The sequence below is a fragment of the Thamnophis elegans genome, chromosome 2, assembly GCF_009769535.1.
Source record: "Thamnophis elegans isolate rThaEle1 chromosome 2, rThaEle1.pri, whole genome shotgun sequence".
Lineage (NCBI taxonomy): Eukaryota > Metazoa > Chordata > Lepidosauria > Squamata > Colubridae > Thamnophis > Thamnophis elegans.
Window position 1 is genome coordinate 146,375,378 of NC_045542.1, and position 10,027 is coordinate 146,385,404.

At 42.4% G+C, this 10,027-nt stretch overlaps 1 long non-coding RNA gene across 1 annotated transcript; it reads right to left on the reverse strand.

Annotated features, from left to right (window-relative positions):
- Window positions 1-5,067: 5,067 nt before the first annotated feature.
- Window positions 5,068-7,272, reverse strand: LOC116502999. Its single transcript, XR_004254641.1, has 3 exons — window positions 7,093-7,272; window positions 5,787-6,221; window positions 5,068-5,108 (listed from the first exon to the last, which is right to left on the reverse strand). It is a non-coding gene; the product is annotated as an uncharacterized LOC116502999 (long non-coding RNA).
- Window positions 7,273-10,027: the final 2,755 nt, after the last annotated feature.

Consider the following 10,027-nt stretch of genomic DNA (forward strand, 5'->3'; position numbering starts at 1 on the left):
CTGATGCCTAGTTAGACGAGATTTTACCCGGAAGCTCTTCCCACAATCTTCACACTCAAATGGCTTTTCACCTGTGTGGATCCTGTAATGTCCTTGTAGATGGGATTTCATATTGAATTTTTGGCCACAATCAGGACAGCCATAAGGTTTCTCTCCAGTATGGAGACGTAAATGGACATTAAGATTAGACTGCTTATTAAAACGTTTCCCACATTCATTACATGGATATAGCTTTTCTCCTGTATGGATTTGCTGATGCCTAGTTAGACAAGATTTCACCCGGAAGCTCTTCCCACAATCTTCACACAAACGGCTTCTCGCCTGTGTGGATCCTGTAATGTCCTTGTAGATGGGATTTCATGTTGAATTTTTCACCACAATCAGGACAGCCATAAGGTTTCTCTCCAGTATGGAGACGTAAATGGACATTAAGATTAGACTGCTTATTAAAACGCTTCCCACATTCAGTACATGGATATGGCTTTTCTTCTGTGTGGATCCTCTGGTGTGTAGTAAGGTGTGAAGACTGATCAAAACTTTTCCCACACTCACGACAGACAAAATTCCTGTCTGACACTGTAATTCCTTTTGGGGGCTTCTTAGTTATAATTTTGATGAAATTTCCTGGTTCAGGAATTGCATATGTCACCTCTGGTAATATTGCCTGAGTATTGTCTTCTGATTTGCTCTCAGTTGGTTTGGACAGCTTGGGATCTCCTGTATGGGTTCGGCAGTGCTTATTTAGGGAAGCTTTAACAGGGAATCTCTTCCCACAGACTTCACACTGATAAGGCTTCTCCCCTGTGTGCTTCCTATAGTGTCCAAGTAAATGAGATTTAGTACAAAATCTTTTGCCACAATCTGGACAGCCATAAGGTCTCTCTCCAGTATGGAGACGTAAATGGACAGTAAGGTTAGACTGCTTATTAAAACGTTTCCCGCATTCAATACATGGATATGACCTTTCTCCTTTATGAATCCTCAGTGTTTACTAAGCTGTAAAGGCCGATCAAACGTTTTCCGCATTCATAACAGACATAATTCCTGTTTGACACTGTTACCCCTATTGCGGAATTGGTACTGATGATTTTAACTATTTTTTCTGCCTCAGGAACTGTGCACACCTGTTTTACTTCTGGTAATACTGTCTGAGTATTGCCTTCTGATTTAATCTCAGGTGGTATGGGCAGCTTGGGATCTCCTGAATGGATTCGTTGGTGCTTATTTAGAGATGATTTAACAGGGAATCTCTTCCCACAGTCTTCACAAACATAAGGTTTCTCCCCTGTGTGTATCCTGTAGTGTCCACGTAAATGATATTTGGCATTAATCTTTTGCCACAATCAGGGCAGCTGTAAGGTTTCTCTCCTCGATGGAGACGTACATGGACATTAAGATTGGACTGTTTGTTAAAACGCTTCCCACATTCGGTACACGGATATGGCTTCTCTCCTGTGTGGATCCTCTGGTGGTTAATAACTTGTGATGGCTGATCAAACCTTTTCCCACACTCATAACATCCATATTTTTCCTTGTTGCCATTGTGGCTAATTGGGAGCTACTTCTAGCATTTTCTTGCTAGCCTTAGAAGCTTGTGATAATTCCAGTGATAACTCCTGCCGCCTTCTGGATTTGATCCCATTTTTTCAGAATGTTTGGGATCAAAGGAAACATCCAACCGCAGAGGTTCGTGAAATTGCTCTGCTCCACGCTTCTGTTGATGAGGACTTTTTCTTGTAGTGACATTTTCTGCAAGAACAACAAAGATATCCTCTATTGAAGACAGAGGCAAAAGAAGCAACATGGTAGCAGGCACAAAGCAAGAAAAAGGGGGAAAAATACGGTCTCAGTTTCAATAGAAAAGTTGTTGGTAAGAGGCAGGGGTGGGTTCTGGCCAGCTTTAAAATTGTTCTGTGCATGCACAGAATTCAAAAACAAAATGGCGGTGACGGCAATCAGGTAACCGGTTCAGGGGTGTGGTAGGCCTGGGTTGCTGCCAGTTCCAGTGACCCAGGCCGCTATACCACTACCAGTTGGGCTGAACCAGTAGGAACCCACCTCTGGTAGGACAGGTTGTGACAAAGGTAGAAATATAGATGGCCAATAACCATCCACTCAGTCTTGCTAAGGTTGAGCTTAAAATTGTTTCTCCCCCACAAAGGCCTGCTTAACTTGTGACTTCCGGTTTGTTTATAGGTCCATTTTTCGCCCTCAGGGGCCTTCAGGAGGCTTACCTGAAGGCTCCGGAGTCGAAAATCAACTCTGCGGCCAAACTGGAAGTCACATTCCCAAACTTCCGGGTTCCCTGTAGTCCGTTTTTGCCCTCCGGAGCTTCAGGGAAGCTCCAGAGGCCTCTTATGGGCATCGGGGGGGGGGGGGCTGTTTTCACCTCCCCAGGCTCCTAGAAAAACTCTGGAGCCTGGGGAGGTAAAAAACTGTGCCAAAGTAGGGGGTTGTCGTGCTTGATTGTGCACGCACGCAGGGAGGTGTCACATGCATAGCATTATGGGTGTGGCATGCCGCGCACAACCCCCCTGTGCTCCCCCCACTTTTGGCACAGGAGCCAAAAAAGGTTCGCCATCACTGTCTAGTCCATGCTGAGGGGTGCAACAATTCAGAAATACCTAGAGGAGCTAAGATGTCCTAGATCATTCTAGTGGCATTATTGCTTGCTCCTCAGCTCAAAATTAGCGCAATACCCCATCAAAGCAAAAGAGACATATTAGGAGACAAACATATGAAATTGTTTTATGAAACATAGGAAATTGCTGGACTATCGCAGGAACGGCAAATTGGCATAGAAAACAGAATGTTCTGCGTTGTTTGAATGTTCTGTTCCAGAAGGGGGATGGTTTGTTCATTCATAATGGAGAAGGAAGCTGGATTTCTTTTTCTTTTTTTTTCTTGGAAGGGTTGGGGGTTAGGGTTATTTAGGTCAAAAGAGTTGACCTAATACCTCACCAGGAGAAAAATGCCTCACATTACTCCTTTCTTCGGACTGCAGAATCCTTCCCTCTGCTCCCTTCTGAAAGATCATGTCAAATTCCCTGTTATGGAAACTGTCATATGGATATTGGGGTGACAATTTAAATTAAGGAAGGAAGCAAAGCAGAGGAAATACTGGAAACACTGCAGGAAAATAGATTTCTTCTGTAAGTCTAAAAGGATCAAGATCTGAAGATGTACCTTATGTGATGGTCACTCAGAAGAGACTACCTTATTGGGTGGAGTTTAGATTTACTGGGACTTAGAGTTACTGAAGCCACAGTGGGCCAATTAAAACAGGCTTTGCTAGGAAACTGATGATTGGAATGGTTGTGGATGTTACTGGAAGTGTCCATTAGAGTTACAACTATGTTAAGAGAAGAAAAGGAATAGGTCATCCACACATGAGCTAAAACCTATATATTTGGAGATATTCTGATCAATTAGATGTATCCCAACTGCCCAAGGTCTGGGCAGTAGACAGATTAAAAATGTTTGAATTTTAAAAAGTAAATTATATAACCCAATAAAATGTAACGAAAGATTCTTTTATCAAACAAAAGAAAGACCTTCTTACCAACCACAGTTATGCCCTCACAATTTACAATCCGTTGATCAATAGTGTTTTTTCCTTTCAATGTCTGGAGATCAGCCATCGGATACTTCTCCCCATCAAGCTGGAGACATGGATCTGGTTTGGAAATTAAGAGCTCTAGAGCAAGAGAAAGAAACACAATAAAAGAGAAGAGAATTACTGATTCTTTATAGTCATCTAACACAATAAAATATCCTGGGCCAGGATGGTTATTTATTAGCTTAGAATTTCAGTATAGGTAAAAACCTTACTAAATGCCCAGTTCAGCCACTATTCAAAGTGACAATGTCATTGAAAAAATAATAATGATCAGTACTCATATTTATGACTGTTGCAGTGTCACCCCATACCATTCAGGAACTTTGCAAGTGGACAATTTTTATAATCATTGCAGTATCCCACAGTCATGTGATCACTATTTGTGCACCTCAAAACCAGGTTCCAACAAACAAGTCAATGGAAAAACTGCCACATGATGTTGCTTTACAATTTATGGTTACTTGCTTAATGACCGAATGAGAATTGAAGTCCTAATTCATCCTGGTCATGTGTTAGGCTTAGTGACTATGCTGCTTAGTGACAGACTTCCCAATTATTTACTAAGCAAGAACTAATTATAGCAGAGAAGATGTTTAGCTCAAGGCTGAACTGTTTGTTTCTTTCTCTTAATTGGTTTTTTTTTCTGTACACATTTTATTTACCAGGTAAAGTATCATCATCAGTGCATGAGTGTGTGGAGTATGCTGGTTGCTTATAGCTGCTTGATTGGGGTTCAGTTGCTTTCTTGATTGTGCCTCGATCAGAGTATTTTTTTCTTTTTTAATTGTTTCTCTGCTGCTTCTTCCTGCAGTATGCAACAATGATAGCAAGCCTGTTGGTTGTCTCAGGGGTATTTGTAGAAAAACAACCAAACTCAGACAACACCAAGAACTGAACACCTTAGAATTGTTTACTAGTGTAGTGTAGTAAAGTAATGGATTAGACTTGGGGAGAACCAAGTTAAAATCTACCTATGCCATGGAAACTCCCAGTGAACTAGCATCCATCGTTCTTTCTGAGTTCAACCTACCATACAGGGTTGTTGATAAACTAAAGATTTCCATTTTTCCCTGTTTCACAAAAAGTCAGTAAAGGGGTTTCCAATCATTATTAAACTTAGACAATAGGTGTTTTCTGACCAAAGCTGTCATCATCTTTACCATCCATAATGGGTAAGTCAAATCTTTCACTCTTTGTGCATATAATATGTATTTATTTATTTATAAAATTTAATAATCTCAGTCCAGTTACTATATAAAACAATGTTTCACAGCATTATGGATTTCAACTGCTTGCCTCCTTGGCCAATGCAGGATTAGGAATGGCAAGTCCTAATTTTCAGAAGGACAACGAATGGGAACCTTACCTAAGGAGGTCACATTCTCAGAATTCTCTTGCATGACGGTGTAATACAAGATTCTTTGTTCGTCATCCAGAAGGTCCCACTCCTCGGGTGAAGTATGGCCACTTCCTCAAATGACACAGGGCACTAGAAGAGGAAGACAATTGAACAAAGCAATGCATTTGATCTATTATTCTGATGACTGCGATGTCATTTAGCAAAAATATTAAGTTTTAACGCCTGCTTCATATCTTGAATTTGTAATTCCTGATTCAAGCTTATATAAAGTTTATCTTAAGCTCCCAGGTGTTGAAAAGGGCCCTGCCTAACTCACATTAAGGCAGGAGGAGGGAGATTAGAGGTTTAACTGCACTCCTACATTTGAAACCCAAGTCAGTGTTTGGACTTTGGGTTGTGATTGTATTTCAGCAACTATAGAAATCTACCACTGCCTTATTAGCTTAAACCAGTAATTGGGTTAACTAAAAAAAAAGGCTTAATAATATTCCTGGGATTCTAAACCAGGATTTGTCATTACAACTTGTATGAGCTACTGGGATAATGTCTTTATGTTAAACCTGTAGCTCTCCAAGTCATAACAGGCTTTGCTAGAAAGTTGGGAACTATCTCGAGGGAGATGAAGTTTTTACCCCCTCTTTCTACTGCCACTCCATTTATAACCAATTGCAGGACAAATTCAGGTGGCCTCAGAATCCAGCCTACTGGAGACTCCTTCTTGCTTGGCCATGCTTGTGGTCAGAGGAACAACAACATTCCTAGCATTAGGCTATGAATCAAGGTTTCCCTTCTTATTCCCAAGGATACCTGTTGCTCCAGGTAAGCTTCAGCCAGCTGAGCTGCCTCCTGGCTGGTACTTGGCTTCCTGGCTCTCACCCAAGCCTGCATTCCCAAAGGAAGCACATGCAGAAACTGCTCCAAGATGACCACGTCCACAATCTGTCCTTTGGTGCGGTCCTGTGGTCTCAGCCATCTCTGAGCGGCCTCCCGCAGCTGGAACAGAATCTGCCAAGGACGTTCCCCCAAAGGAAGCGCATTGGAATGAAACATCTGTCTGTTGTACTCCTCAATGCCCATGAGCAGAGTAGTCACTTCTACTGAAGCTTTCATGGAGGCTGACCATATGCATCTTCTTCTAGAGAAGGCACTGGGCTGATCCACTGGGCCAAACCAACTGGTTCCTCTGCTGGGACTCGGGAAAGGCGAAACGTATGGGGGTCCATCTCAAAGGAAAGTTTGCAACTAGTTTTAGGAGAAAGCAACATATATCTCACTTATTGGGCAGCAAACCATACTGAAAACAAAAATAGCAAAGGGAATGAAAAAACTGCATCCAAGAACAGCAAAAGCAAGGCACAAGGCATGTAAAATACTTCGTAAGTGACAAAATGGGGTGAGTAGGAGAAACATACTTACTGCTTTGGGTATTCTGTCCTTCTCCACAGATAAATATGTCAGAGTTTTGGCAGGGACTATTATTATGAGATAAACCCAGGAGCAAAACACAGCACACAGAGCCTTTATTAACAGTGGTTTATATAAATATATACAAACATATAAGTGGTAGCTAAAATCCCTTACCATTCAGCTCGGACACAAGGACAGAAATGAAATACAAGGACAGAAATGAAATATACGATGAGGGAGAAATACCCTCTAATGACTACCTATATATATATATAGACACCTACCATGCAATTAGTCCTCCTCCTTGCATCAGCCATTGCAGTCTACAACTTTATATCAGCTGGCAGCTATTAATCCTCAGTACCTGAAAAATATCACCCCATTGTGCTTTTAATTGTACTAAGATGGTTTCCCTGCAAATAATAGGATCCCATTGATTGCCATCTAATGCTGTTTGGAATTCATATGCTTTTAAGATTTTCTCTGCGTAGAGAAGAGACCGAGTTTGCATCGCAGATCTCTCCCCCCACCCCACCGCACCAAAATACTGAGAAATAAATCTTCCCAGGTTGGAGAAAAAACTAGTCAGCAAAGCCGGGGCTCAAACGAGACTCTCTGCTGCTGTGAACGACTACACACATTGGAACTGCAGGGATGGGCAGATGCACAAAGATGTGGATGGGTGGAGGGAACGATGGGGACCCACCTGCTTTCTACCTGCCCAGGTTCAGCCGTGTCAAGAAGCCTTTTTAGCCGAATATCCGGCTGCTGGAAGGACAATAATTCTTACTTTAGGATTCAGCCAAAAGAAGAAAGATATTTTTCTCTCTGCTAGACCTTCGTGCATTTAAATAGGACGGCCCTGTAGCGAAACGATCGCAGCAACTTCCCGATAACCCGGAAAACAAAACAGCGCTCCGTCCGCAGCGAAGGGAAGAAAAAGCTAGCTGGGATTTCGGGTCTAGCAAAGAAAAACCCCAGGGCCCTCTCGTGGGCAGAGGAAAGAAACGCTTCCTAGTTTTGCCTCTGCTGAGTTTACAGTAAGATGCCACCGGCCATTCTTCAGCGAGCAGAGAGGTTTTATTGGCTTGGCCCAGAGTAGCGTTTCTCAACCTTGGCAACTTTAAAAATTCCGTGAATCGAAGTTTGAGAGTTTGCTAAGATGAGAAACACTGGCACGGAAGTCCCAAAGGGCTTTCTCAGGAGGCAACTGGACTTTCTTGTGTTTTCTTTGCAGACGTTTTGCTTCTCCTCCAAGAAGCTTCTTCAGCTCCGATAGTGGATAGTGGGCTCCGTTCCTTCCATTCCCCGCTGTCCTGTCGGAGATGAAGAAGCTTCGAAACGTCTTCAAAGAAAACACACGAAAGTCCAGTTGCCTCCTGAGAAAGCGCCTTTGGGACCACCATTACCTTGATGACTGGGAATCTCTACAGACTGGCATGGAAGCATCAGTGTGTGTGTGTCAAACGAAGGCAGATGAACAGCAATGATCCCATCCCCATCCAAGCTTCCCCGTCTCCTTCTGCCCTTTTATTGGAAGCCACACGTGTACCTAAAAGACGATGCTGCTTTGGTCATTCGGATGAATGCATCAATCCTGCAGAAATTCCTGTTTAGATCACCCTATTTCAGGGAGAAATCTCCATCCCCAAATTGTTTCCTTCGAGGTATGGAATAAAGAAGAGATCACGTGGCAGCTGCTTTCCATCTCTATTGTTATGCATGGTTACGAATAGGCTGAAGGGAATAAACCCAAGGCTCCTTTTTTGGGAACTGTTCCCGCTAATTATTCACAGTATGGTTTCTGGTGTTTTAATGATGTTAATTGTTCTGGTTTTTAATGTTTTATTGTTTCGGTTTTTGTTTTTTTTCTTTTTGCCTTTACACTTTGGGTGTAATAACAACATTGCATTAATATCCCAGGGCTAAATCTGTGGAAAAGTTTTAATTTATTGTTCTTTGTTTTTTTAAAAATGAGCATTCTGTTTATTTTTTTTTTTTTTTTTTTTTTTTTAGCACAGTCTCCTAGACAAAAACGAATTCTAACCAATTAGCAAGGCATCTAAAAACAAACATGGTAACAAATTGGGACATCCATATAACACAACTGTTACAGGTATACAGCTTGTCCTTTGTTAACAATGACAAGAATTTCCACAGATAAGCAATGCAGTTGTAAAACATAGCATCACATATCCACATTGCTTAGTGATGGAAATCCCGGCAGTCCTCTTTGCCATCACTAACCAAATGTCTTAGGGAGATCCATCCACTGTGTATTCTGGCTCATTGCACAACCCACTGCTCCAGCTACTAAATTTAAACATCTTAACATTCAGCCCCAGCACTGCCATAATTCGAGAGGAGGCAGTCCTTAACCTTAGTGAGGCTTGAGGCTGGAAAGGACCAAACCGAGTCTCAAGCCTCACTAAGGTTAAGGGCACTGTCTCCTCTCGAACGATGGTAGTGCTAGGGCTGAGTTTAAGACTTTTAAATTTAGCAGTGAGGTTGTGCAATGGGCCAGAACACACAGTTATAAGTGATTGGTCGAAGAGTGCTACCGGTTGCTCCGGTATGAGGCAATCTGCACTGTGATTGGTTGCTATGAGTGTGGAGTGTTTCCCTTTTCCCTGCCTCCCCCCACCCCCTGTGGCTCTGTGATTTATGATGCTGTTTGCCTGACTATCTTTGGTGTATAGATGTAAAATATGTTTATATAAAACTACAAGTTCGTGTCAGTGTCTCGATTCATTTGGACACCGGCTGCGCAATTCCCTGTCATAGAGGCCTAGGACTTTCAATAATCTCAGCTGTCCCCAGACCTTTCTCAGCCTCAGTGTCGCAGGTGCTACCACTGCCCCCAAGGAATGTCATGGAGTCCATGTTGCAGCCACATACCCCACTATAGAATCTCAGCTGACATACCTTTGTGCCAGACCTGCCACATGCAGCTGACCTTCTTCCTACATGAGGCACCTGCCGCCGGAAGATCTTTTTCCTGTGCTGTTTTCCAAATGAAAACAGGTTCTCTAGTTTTTGAGAATGGTGTATGGCAGTGTTTTCAACCTTTTATGCAAAGGCACTTTTTTCATGAAAAAATCACGAGGCACACCACCATTAGAAAATGTTAAAATTTTTTAACTCTGTGCCTATATTGACTATATATAAAGTAATTCTCCCACGGCACACCTTACACTATGTCACGGCACACTAGTGTGCCACGGCACAGTGGTTGAAAAACACTGGTGTATGGGGTTTCAGGAACAAGGCCAGTCATGACAACAGCTGCCTTGCATATTACTAGGCTGCACTTCAAAAGCAGTAGGAAGAAGCCATCAAAAGGATAGAAATAATGGTGGGAATAGGTAGGTGAGGTGGGGAAATTGAAGTGCTACTACAGTCCTAAATGCAAGTGCCTACATTTTCATCCTGTGACAATGGGGTTGTTACAGAAGACGTAACTTTGGGGACTGGGTCCAAGTAGCATTTGTTCAATGGCGCTGTAACTTTGAATGTGGTCACTGAATGGAAGATGGTTAAACGAGAACCATCTGTATGGCAAAAATAAATCTTCTTTCAGGACAAGAGGTAACTTAATGGTCTGCATTCCACCTCAGAGACCCACAGTATGCAGAGGATAA